Raw genomic sequence first — 13,082 nt, forward strand, 5'->3', positions numbered from 1 at the left:
GGCAACAAGAACAACCACCGCAAGAGCAACCATCTCAAGTTCGGCAGGAGGATGTTATTCTATTACCATATAACACAAAACACAAAATCTGTGCTTACGTTGATCAAGATGTTGCTGATGTTGCTGAGTTTGGAGACATGCTAGAATTCTTAAGACGCTCAGTAATACATTATGCAATCACTGCTAGACCTAAAGTTTATCTGAGCATTATCAGGCAGTTTTGGAATACTGCTGTGTATGTTGAGGGAGAGAACCACATTCGAGCCACGATTAATCGAAATGCTATTACAATTGATGTGGGAATGGTTCGTCGTGTACTTCGTTTTGATGACAATGATGACAATCCAAGTGAATTTGACAAGCAGCTGATCAAGGGATTGTTTACTCGTCTACGTTACGGTGGTGGTATTGATGATTCTATGTTGAACAAGAATGGGTTATGCCCACCATACAAGTATCTTCTCCATATTTTGATTCATTGTATGAGTGGTCGCCGTGGGGGTTTTGACCAATGCAGAAGCAGTATACAATCGGCTTTTGTTGCACTTATCCTCAACAAGCCATTTAATTCTGAGCTAGTCTTCGATCATCTGAAAGAGCAAGTTCAACAAACGACTCAATCGGAGAAATTTTTAATGTATCCCCGATTTCTACAATTGATAATTCAAGATTTGATTCCAAACTTGGTAATTAATCAAGCTTTGAGGGATGATGTGCTTCCTTTGGAACACATGAAGGCCGACACTGTACGTCGAATGAAAGTGTACCATAAGGAGAGGCCTCGGGATAAAAGAATGATTGGTCATATTATTAACCCTAATTATGTATGTCCTTCTAATGAACGCTGGATCCACGATGACTCGGATTCTGAGCGTAAAGGGGGAGAAGGTGGGAACAATGATGATGGGAATGATGGTGATGGTGGAGCTAGTGAAGCTGCTCTACAAGAGCAACAAGATGCAGTCAATGCTGCATTAGCTGCCACCATTGCAGCTCAACAAGAACGGAAGAGAAAAGGGAAAGCTTTGGCAACTGGAGAGCCATCAAAGAAGAGACGTGTGTCAGCTGGGCTGGGGTAATTATTGGTGTGCCACCACCTCGTCAATCAACGCCTCAACGCTCGGTAGTGCCGCCTATACTAGCACTCCGATGCTTACATTGACGACGACGTTGGTGTCTCATGAAAGACTTGGTTTAATTCCACAAATGGTGTTATCTGAAATACCAAGGCCTCCTGCTACATTGTCCATCGTCCCTCCAACACCGTCTATGAGGCCTCCTCCTCCTCCTTCTCCTCCTCCCAGTGATGTATCTTTCATGAGAATCACTCGGCCTCAAGGACCGATTCAACCTGTTCATCCATCCCTGTACAACTTGCCACCAAACCGTCTGACTGATATGCTGCTGAATCTTCTTCATCTTTATGAGAACCAAATGTCTGTTGACTGTCAGAATCAGGAACGTCTCATGGAGAATCAAAGACGGATGATGAGTTATATTTCTTTTTGCCAAAAAGAGACTAAAGCATTGTGTGCGATTGTTGAGTCTCAGGGGGTGAAAATGAAGGAACAAGAGAAGTTAATCTTGCAGTTGACTTGCAAAGAAGACGCCCTAAAGAAACTCAAAAATGATGATCAAGATCTTGACGAGTCTGGTGCAGGAGGTGAGCCTAAACAAGCGCACGACTCATCTTCCGGTGCTGGTACAAGTGGCGGTGATTTGGATAAACAGATTGTTGTGTCTAAGGATTCAACGGCTGTTAAGCCAATTGAAATGATTGAAGCCAACATTGTGATATTTGTGGATGGATTGGGGGTGGTTAAAAGCGTGGTGAACAGGGATGAGATAGAGGTTGGTGAATTTGTTGATAAGTCTCTAACACGGGAGCAGATTTCCATACTGCTTGGGTTAAATGACGAACAGTTGACCGTGTTAGAGACTAAGCCAGACTTCGAGGTGGTGAATGAGGAAGGTATATTAGATGATCCGTCAATTCAAATGAATACGGATTTTATTTATAAAGACGAGGATGTTGAGATGGAAGATGTAACTGCTGAGGAGTATCCGGACCTGTTTCAACACACAAACGTTGATCAAGGTGCTCCGGTATTTGAAGAACAAACGGTTAAAGTTGCTGAGGATGAGTTGGTAAGAGCATCCAAGGGTAAACAGGAAGGTGATGCAGTATTCAAATCACTTGAAGTCATATCCGATGATGATATTGCTAAGTGGTTCAGCTACAAAGCGGCGGGTAAGATTATCAAGGCATATAGATATGTTGATCAGGAATGAAAAGAAGTAGCTGCAGCTTGGGTCAAAGAAAACCAAGTGACCTCCTACAAGACTGTTTCCAAGGTACATGGTGATATTGTCTCATGGCTATATAATTCCGAGCTTAAGGTATGTATAATTAAATGGGAGAAGGGGATCCAGTACTACGAAACGATAATGGACGTTCTAACATTACCGCGGTGGGTTGTTCGACCCTCGCGCGTCGTCCATTTATCAATCGTGGTGGTTACCGGACAGCTGAGTTGTTTCATCAACACTTACTGTTTGAGGTCAATCATGGCTTCAAGTTCCTCAAGCCCCAGGTCCCGAGATGCAAACGTATTGACGAGATTGATCCAAGGACTGGGTGGAGGAAACTTGTTCTTAAGGTAAAGCCGCCGAAGACGATGAAGCAAGTACCTGTGAAGACGACGCCCCAATAGATGCATCTCTCGTTCAACCGCTGGTACTATGACAATCGTACTGGCGAGGCCGTCATTGTACTTGGTAAAGGATTGAAGACTGAGCTTATCAAGATAATCGACCTGATGTGGTTGGTTAATTTATCTAAAACAGACAATGACGTGATACACAGGAAACAGATTCTCATCGAGTGCAATGAAGACTACGACCTGGCTATGCAATTCCAACGCGTTGTACGTGTTTGTCATGAAAATGGAATTCATAGTTGCAGAGACTGGCAGTCCAAGCGTTTCAAGTGACTTAAAGACAAAGAGCTCAAGACGAGGGGGTGTCTGTTAGTGCACGGTTTTGCGTCTTGGGTCTTTGTAATTATCGTTAACGTATTTGTTTTATGTTTAATGTAATAAATAATTAAGTTATTCTCTAGTTCTCTAAATGTAATGTCTAGTTCGCTAAGGTTGTGTGGCGAACTAAGACTTAAGTTTATTCCCTCCTGATTCGTTAGGGGATGTTAACGAATCAGGGGGTGATTCGTTAAGCTAATTAAGTTATTAATGTATGTAACGAAGTAGTGTCTGGTTCGCTAGGGAATGTTAGCGAACCAGACCTATCTTCTATATATAGTGAACACTGTTCACGTTTAATTTAAGTTTTGGGAGAATTAATTAACGAAACCCTGTCCAAACTCTCTCGATCTTCATCTTAATATTATATAGCTAATAATACATATACACACATAACACTTAATCATACGTAAATTATGAGCTAGATCTATATTAAGGTATTAATCAGATTAACACAGATCTGAGATCTGTTATTGTTATTGGATTGATACACCGGGTTCCAACAACATTCAATAAAGTTTATAATCATTCAAAACATAGAATATGATCAAATTTAGTTTACACGAACCCTAACCGAAAGTGAATACAATGGTGTTGGTCTAACATCGGCATCACGAATAATTCGCTTACTAGATGAAAGAATGAAATCATGCGATGAACTGATGAAACGGAAGCTTTAGGATGGTGCAAAATAGTTGTAAGGCTTCTCTCTGATTTCTGGAATGAAGGATATGTCGAAATAGGGGCTCAAAACTAATTATATCAAGTTAGGGTTCTTTTTCCCGTTTTGATATCGCTTCGCATCGTGCGAAGCGTTTTACTCCCCCAGTTTACATCGCAAGAACTAACATAACATCATATTCAGATTTGTCTCATCAAGAAACCCGAAATTCATATATTATGGGTTTCTTAACTAATTTTGTAGGCTGAGATATCTCTGTTTTACTAAAAAGACACTTTCCTTGTAACACGTCTTGTTTAGTTTTCGCTTCAGCTTCGGGTTTCTAATCCAAACCATTCCTAAATCTTTCTTAACCATCCATATATGTTTCCCTATGCTTCCGCCTTCTTGATACTCTCTTAATCTTCATCTAGGTGGTTATGAATTAGCTCGTTTAAGCTCCGAACACTTGCAATTATAAAAGAACTCAAAGTAATCGTGTTCGCTATATATAAAAAATTAATATACATGAAATAACACATATATACACATGATTTATAGCCGACCATCACATCCCCACACTTACCATTTTATTTCTCTTAAGAAAACTATCATGCAACACATACACCTCGATCAATGGTTCATCAATTATCATTATTAATACTAGTAAGGTATAAGGTCATACCCAATTCTCAAAAACTGACATTACAAGATTGATAGCCCACCAAATAATTTAATGATACATTTTAAAACTATGGACCCGCCCAAACGAGTATACTTTGTTTCCGGTTAAGGAGCACATGTTCACACCCCTCATAATATAATATCTTTCATCTCGATTTAATATCTGGACCAACAAAAATGTGTTAGTATCTCTTTTCCCTCTATACTAAGTATCAACACAATGTAATAAGCTTGGAAGCAAATCATATCCCACCCATTACCCAACGATTGCATAAAGAATAGGACTAAGGTTTTGTTGTGGCTTAGGTTAGGGTGCAGAAACAGATTTATTTAGTGACATATGGTGGATAAAACCCGATTTATTCCACTATACAAACAATCAAAAGTACAACTGACTGCTATTTACAACTGAACTGACTTAAACATTAACTACTTTTGGAACTTTTCTTTGATTTTTCATTTATATTTATTTTTTAGTTTTTATTATTTTTTTAACATTCAACTCATATATACAAATACTTATTTGAGACATACGTGCATTGTGTACTATGCTCGACAAACAACTTAACTACAACTCCTGACGTACCAAATTTCATCCGCAAGGTTAAAAGTAATAAAAGGCCAAGGCAAACACGACTTGTAATGTGGGCTTATTAAATGAAAAGGAAAATGCACAAACTTGGATCCTATGGGATAATGTAGGGTAAGGAGTATTATTTTATTTTTATTATCTTTTTATGTAAGGCCAATATAAAGTGAGTTTTCTACTGTCCTATTTCTCCATACATGTTGTAGTATTAAGATCTCGATATGCATGTGACAACCAAGTTCTAGATATCGTGAACATATCGCTTACTCTCTTTAATGACACTCATATGACATGTGCATATATATTTATATTATATGTGTATTATATGTAAAGCAAATCTCACACACGCACAAGAGGAATTAGGTTGCCGATATGAAACATGTGTATCCGTCCCCATGACTCGTTATGTCACACCCCGACCTACGACCTAGGCGTGTGACCCACGGTTTGTACCTTTTTTGTAAATATATAAGAGTTATGGTTTATTAGCGGAAATATATCATGGATATAATATTAATGTATTTATATATATATATATATATATATCAAGTCCCTAATCGATAATCAAACACACACAAATTAAACGACTAACTCTCATTTATATTAATTAGAAAATCTAACTAAAAAAACTGATTACAACTCTCAAACCCTAACTCGGTTTGATTCTTGATGAACCCTAACTCGGCTACATCATGTTCACTCTCTATAATGCCTAACCATTACCCGGTTTATATAGACTAACATAACTTGCTAGTCAAGACATTACCAAATATAATAAACCCTAATTGTAACCCCATAAACCCGTTACATATTAATGAATCTCATAGGCCCAATAGGTCCAACCGGTCACCTACGCGTGACAGGCCTATTAAGTTGGAAATTACTTCCAACAATGACCCCCTAATTTTTGACTCGAAATAGGGGGGTGCTCTTCAAATCCAAGCAAGTCTCTTTTCCATGTTTGATTTGGCCCATGAACTTGACCATCTCGGTTTTCGCAGCCATTTTGGCCTTGATCTCCCCGAAACTTTTCTTGATCCATAGATGTGTTTTTTGTCTCTCCCGAACTCGACTACCTCTGTGACCTTGTCCCCGACAATTCACTCGGGCGTATGAACTCGCATATCCACTCCTTGGCTGCGATCTCGGTCATATAATCAAGCGAACAACAATCTTCCTTGATCTTCTTTTGTTCCCAAATCAAAACATGAGCACATCGTTTAAATCAATACCTTGGTAAAACATAACTTGTTTAACCCATATAAAACGAAATTTGAATTGAACCGCCTTGTTCAACCCAAATAAATTAGCTAACAAGGGTGGCTAAACCAACTTGTTTAATCAAAAAGAAAAGAAATAAAGATAACCCAACTTGTGACCTTTTATCCTCTTTCTTCGAATTCCTTAGGAACAATATAATTAATCTTGAAGAGCTAGTAGTATTTTGTTGCAACCGCCACCAACTTTTGCAAAGTTACTTCTTATTTGTGATTATTATTTTGTTGATATCAAAAGTCAACATCAACAATTAAACCATGGCAGTGATGATACTAAATTAGTGATTAATTCAACAACAGCAAGATCCAACAACAAAAACGTAATCTCGTTGGTCAATCACGGCTTTGAAGTTCTGTCTCCCCCCTTATCAATCACAACTTTGATCGGTAAACTCTAAAAGCGTAACCCCTTTTATATCAATTTAAGTCCCGGATCGATAATCAAACACACACGAATTAAACGACTAACTCTCGTTTATATTAATTAGAAAATCTAACTTAAAAAACTGATTACAACTCTCAATCCCTAACTCGGTTTGACTCTTGATGAACCCTAACTCGACTACATCATGTTCACTCTCTATAATGCCTAACCATAACCCGGTTAGACAGACTAACCTAACTTGCTAGTCAAGACATTACCAAATATAATAAACCCTAACTGTAACCCCATAAACTCGTTACATATTAATGAATCTCATAGGCCCAATAGGTCCAACCGGTCACCTACACGTGACAGACCTATTAAGTTGGAAATACTTCCAACAACATATTCAAAAACGAGATTATAAAAATACCCGTTTAAAGTTTACAAAAGATTTCTTGTTCGTTAAACCACCATTTACATATATTTATCAAAAAGATTTATCTGAGCCATCAGATCGCCTAATGGCTACTTCGTTCCCAAGTACATATTCTTCATTACCAGTAAAAACAGTTTGAAAATAAACACATGCTGGTGAATAAGTTGACGCAAAAATATTTTATTTACTTAAATACCCCTCGAGACATAACTTGGGTCGCGACCCATCGTGGCTTAGGAATAATCAAGTTAAAAACTAAATCACAATTTATAAACTTAAGCTCAACTCGAAACTGCTCAGCAAACACCGCAGTGTTCGAAATTACTTAGCTACCATCAGTATACACGTGATTACCGTTTCTCAGACATTACTTAGGTCCGGCCCGTCATGGCGGAGGCATAACCAAGTGTGGCGCAGAGTGCCTACTGTCTAACCACATATGAAAGATCTAGACAAACGTACACGAAAGCCTCAGGGCCAACGATTAATTTTGTTCATAATGTTTTAGAGATACGTAATCTCATGTAATCAATTTAATTAAATCGATTAAACTTAGTTATAAAATTTTGAGGCGTATTCACCTTTTGTTTTATCAGCTTCACTTCACTGATTGAGTTCCTCTTTCTTGTTATCTCGTACCTATAGTACGAGTATAACCATTTGTTATTACTAGATCAACGATATAGCTTAAGACCTTTAGTCTTATTCGCATATTCTTTTACCTCGAGTTTCTTTTCTTCTCGAACATTTAGTTCAAATCATCTTTTCATTGTTAAACTTTGTTCGAACCTTTAGTTCGAGTTTTTATCTTAGACACTACATTTCTTCTTCTCAAAGAAATGTATACTTTATTAATTTAAGAAACTTTAAATAACATTTTATTAGCAATATTCTTTATCAAATTGTATCTTTCTTTGTTTTATACTTTCGAGGTACCGAGTATACTCTCAACTCAGGTCTAAGCCAATTTAATTTTATAATAATATTTTATTCAGGAAGAACCCCTACCTTCATTGTCTTAGTAATTACCTAGATTCTTGGGCAGCACTTCCGCACACACACGAATATCAAGGTATTCTTGATCAACTTCTTTAGCACACAATCGAGGAGACGTATGGTGACTACCGGGCCGTGCACGTACTTTGAGGTGGAATGTTGATTGGTACAAACTTCGAGAAGACGTCGGTTGGGGGGGCACGATTTACGAGGCAATATTGTCGGGTTGGGGCACATATTACGAGGTAGTGAGAGAGTATTTTAGAGAGATACATGAAGGTGTGAGGAGAGATTGAAGGCTTACTGCCCTATTTAAAGAGGCTATCTAACTGACCCATCGCCGTACGCTATGGGACTTGCAATGGATCCATCGCGTATCGCGATGGATCTGTGGCAGATATATTATTATTTTACTCCATCGCGGTACGCGATGGAGTTTTGGACGTCCATTATGTATCGCGATGCCCCCTAGTAGCTCTGCCTCATCACCAACTAGCTTTGCCATGTGGTGCCACGTGGAGTGACACTCGTCACAACTTTTCAGACCACGTCATTACGGTAAGCGATGAGGTGTTGGTTATGGGTGATCGCGTATCGCGGCACCGCCCAACCTGGGATCTTGTGACATACCCATTGCGATACGCGATTGGTGGTTTTTAGATCCATCATGTATCGTGATGGGTCAAGAAAATCAGAATTTTCATTTTTGGTTCTTAATTTTGGATACTTGACATCTTGGGATCAAAATTTTCGAGATGCTACACGTTATCCAAATCTAAATGGTCTGTTTTAATTTTCCTTTTTGAAAAACATTTGATAGGAAGATTTTCGAGAAGCTTAAAAAATGTCCATGACCAAAGACCTCTACTTGGCATTAATAATATTAATTAACAAGTTACAATTCCGGCTTATGCGCACAATCAAGGTACTATAAGGCAAACATTTCAATTTCCCCCCTTCCCCATACTTAAGGTTTAAATTGTCCTCAATACTTAAAATTTAGCATTTAAAATAACATTATCGAGGACGAGGCCAATATTTAGCACTTATTAATTTTAAATATCGGGATTAATGTGATGGTCATATCAAACTATATAATTACACTTTTTACAAATTAACTAGAAAAACAAATAAAGATATGAAAATGAAATCACCTAAAATAGGTAACTCGTGTGCACTCGTGCTGGCCTAGATGCACATGTCTCCTCAACTCACTCAACAATATCTGCAAACTCTCAAACGTGTAGAAACATGCTTCTCACAACCGTTAGAATAAGTCTTTTAAACTGTTTGCAAAAATGTTAATTTTAATTACCAAAGCGAGTTAAATAAATTTAATAATTAAATTTTTTAATCGAGTAAAAATGTTAAAAGACCTAACTCACTTTCGGAGGAATCACGATTGCATTTAGCGTATGCAACAAGCCCTTTAAACCCCCTGGTATCCCGGGTGGACGAGTGAGGTCTCATGAGAGTTTCTAGGAAACTACAACCACAAAGTTGTAATTACAACAAAATATACACGTACCTGGATTAACCATTGCAAAGCATAAGCACACTTTGGGTAGCTGCAACTCATGTCAAGATGACTCTTTACCGAAACATTGCAAACTCCGACTTTTCCATGTACACACTTGACTTTCTACAATGGTATGCTTGAAATAAAACGCTTAAACAAACTACAAAAATAAAACAAAACACAAACAGAAAAATAAAAATCCGGGTTGCCTCCCGGTCCCTAAGTTTTTGTTAAGGTCTTCTGTCAGACCATTACCTGATTTGGAAGTTATGGTGGTCGAATGGAACATTTACCAGCTGAGTTTCTTATTAAAAAATTGGCAGTTGACACGCCTTGGTTCTGCTTCTTCCTTCATGTTCAAGATGTCTGATAAACAATTACGAGTCAGTGTGAATGCACATTTACCATTAGAATTTCCAACATATGCTCGGTAGCGAACACGTCAAGCCCACACACCCTTTCTTATCTTCAAAACATCAAATATTTATTGGGGCCGAACCAAGCATTTTCCCACCGAGTTTCTCGTGTATGCTCGATGGTTGAGGTGTTGTATCCATACCTTCTTTTTTGTGGTGGACACGCCAGTATAACCAATAGGAACCCATTTCTTAATACTTTGCCCACTATCCTTCACCTCAACGTTCCTTTTCTTGAAATGTACTTTGTCTTCAACTCGGTCAACACATTCAGCTATATACTCCAAAAGGTCTAGACCCTCTCCCTCAACATCCTCATCAACAACCACAATCGCATCATTTGGCTCATCAATAATTGACAGAGTTGGTGTGGTATTATTCTAAAAAAAACTCCTCCTCAACTTCATTCTCTAAAATATCAAGAGCTTCGTTTATCACTTCATTAGTAACCACGATACAACTAGCCAATTGCTCCTAGTCTTGTTTAATTTGGGACACATCTTCAAATAATTGACATATTAGCTTATCTTGGGCAGTATGTGACCTTTATTGGCTTTCCTTGTAGTTTTTTTCTCCTTCGTCACCTCTTTCATCAACATCATCAAAGCATCCAATTTAGTGCTCACGTCATCATGGTTATACTCTTCATGATCCTCATATGATGGTTGAGAGGATTCATGGTGATAACAATCCTCCTCTTCTTAATAACTTACAAATGTTGGTATCTCAGGCCCATGACTATCATACTCATCAGCTGACTCATAATAACCATGATCATCAAGTGGAGGCGGTGAGTAATTTTGGTACTGCATGTTGCGACCCTGATGGTTGAAGTTCCTTTGGTTATTAAACTCGTAATAGCTTTAAGGTTTGTATGAAGGTGGTTCATGATATGAATGTGAATGGTTTGACTCATCGTCCTCTACGACCTTATATCCTTCATGCGAGTCAAAAACCCAACTCCACGTCATCTTGAGTTGCATGCACACATGAGACATACAAAACTAACAAGAATAAAAACAAGAATAAAAAACTAAACTAAACTAGCACTTTGGGCGTTGATTCCCTAGAAGCGGTGCCATTTTGATGTAGATTTCGTGCTCTAATAAAAAAACAAGTGTTTTATTAACTTAAAAACGTATAACTAGTACGGGTAAATAAGGTTGTCTCCACAGGGAATCAATGGAAAATGCATGTAAAACTCATACTAATTAATTATTAAAATATGCGAACAGTCGATATCAAGCGGTTTAGAAAAACTGATTTGTAAGAACACACGATTATAACTTAAGAGTTGTAAACAATTATGAGAAAATGATTCACTTCTGGTTCAGGTAATGTCACTACAAAAAAATTGGCCTAAGGCAACCTTTATTTCACAAAAAAGGTTGCATTAGGTGAAGTTGCATTAGATCTAGTGCAACCTTTTTGTTAGATAACGCAACTGTTTCTTACAAATACAACACTTTTAAAGGGTTGCATTTGAAAGAAACAGTTGCATTTTCTAACAAAAAGGCTGCACTAGATCTAATGCAACTTCACCTAATGCAACTTTTTTGTGAAATAAAGGTTACCTAAGGCCAACTTTTTTGTAGTGTGTGATGACCGACTAATCACAGATTCATTTCGCAATAATTACTAAACCTAACAGTTGGGTTGTGATGATAAACGATACCCTAACCGAATTGTTGACACAACTGAAATTAACAATTTAATGTATTAAAATAAATTATATGCAATTACTAACGATTATTGGTTCAATGACATAAGAGATAACCCTAAATGTTGATGAACGCAACCAGAAAAGTGATGCATAGTTTGATAGTTAAAAGCATAAACTGTTTAAACAATCAATTTGCAATGTAAAACAAGATTAAAAAACATTCAATCAAGTTTATAATCGTTCAAAACATAGAATCTGATCAAAGTTAGTTTACACGAAACCCTAGCCTACAATGAATACAATGGTGTTGGCCTGACATCGGCATCACGAAGGTGTTTGTAAACTAAGTATTCTACTATAAATTAAGTGGAAGCTTGAAAGGTGTTTGTAAACTAAGTATTCTACTATAAATTAATAAAATATTAATTAATTATTATTAATTTATCGATTAATTAATAACTCTTTTAATTAATAAATTTTGGTGGTCCCAAGTGTATTATTTTATCGAGACTGTATAAGGAGAATAAGTATCATTAGATAAAAAGTTAAACATGAAAATCTACCTTCTTCCTATAAATGTAGTCACCATCTCATTCATACTCATCCTAGCCTCCAAACTCATTCTCTACCAAATTCCCGTTTATGAGAAAACAACCCACAAAGACACGAAGATTACTAGAAACATAACCGTCGGATCGGTCTCAAATTTTTACTGAGTGTTCATGGAATATAAATGAAGATTTCCACCGACCAGATCTTCAATCAGAGGTCGAGAAGTCCAGTTTTTATCATCAAAATCGTAGCAGCTTAAAAACGAAGATTTCGGCGACTGTTCAGCTTCTCCGGCAACTATAGCAGCGTTTTCCGATGACAGCGAGCTAATGGATTTTTATATCGGGCTAGACGGTTCCGTGGCCTCTTGAATCACTCAAATCTGAGTTCGTTTGATATGGTTTTGGTCTATTCGAGTGGTTCGAACATAAACATCAAGGGTACGTTTTTGTTAAAAAGGTTTGCTTTTCGTGTACGAATTTACATGAAAACTGGTAGGATGATAGAATGGGCCACAGTTATTGATAAATTAATGAACTTGTGAGTAAATGGGGTAGTTGGTTAGTTTCGGGTAAAACACGTAGTGTTCGGTTCATGAAAAGAACGGGTAAACGAAGTCGGTTTTGCATGAAACTTAATAGAAATCATTTATCCCGGCTGACGCAACATTATAGAACCCGGCACCACATCCCATGATTCCGAATGAGCCGTTTGAATCTAGATCTAGCGTTAATCGGGTGTTTAATCAATTAAAAACGAGCTTAAGGGCTACCTTAGCTTGGATCTGGACACCCCGAAGCTACCTGGGTTATAAACGATCAAAATCTGGCCAACCATGGTGGTTATCGGTGGCTAATGGCGCCGGAATCGAAGAAAAACCCAAA

This window comes from Bidens hawaiensis, unplaced genomic scaffold (genome assembly GCF_021521415.1).
Source record: "Bidens hawaiensis isolate Kalapana, Puna unplaced genomic scaffold, B.hawaiensis_p1.1 tig00005823_1, whole genome shotgun sequence".
Classification (NCBI taxonomy): domain Eukaryota; kingdom Viridiplantae; phylum Streptophyta; class Magnoliopsida; order Asterales; family Asteraceae; genus Bidens; species Bidens hawaiensis.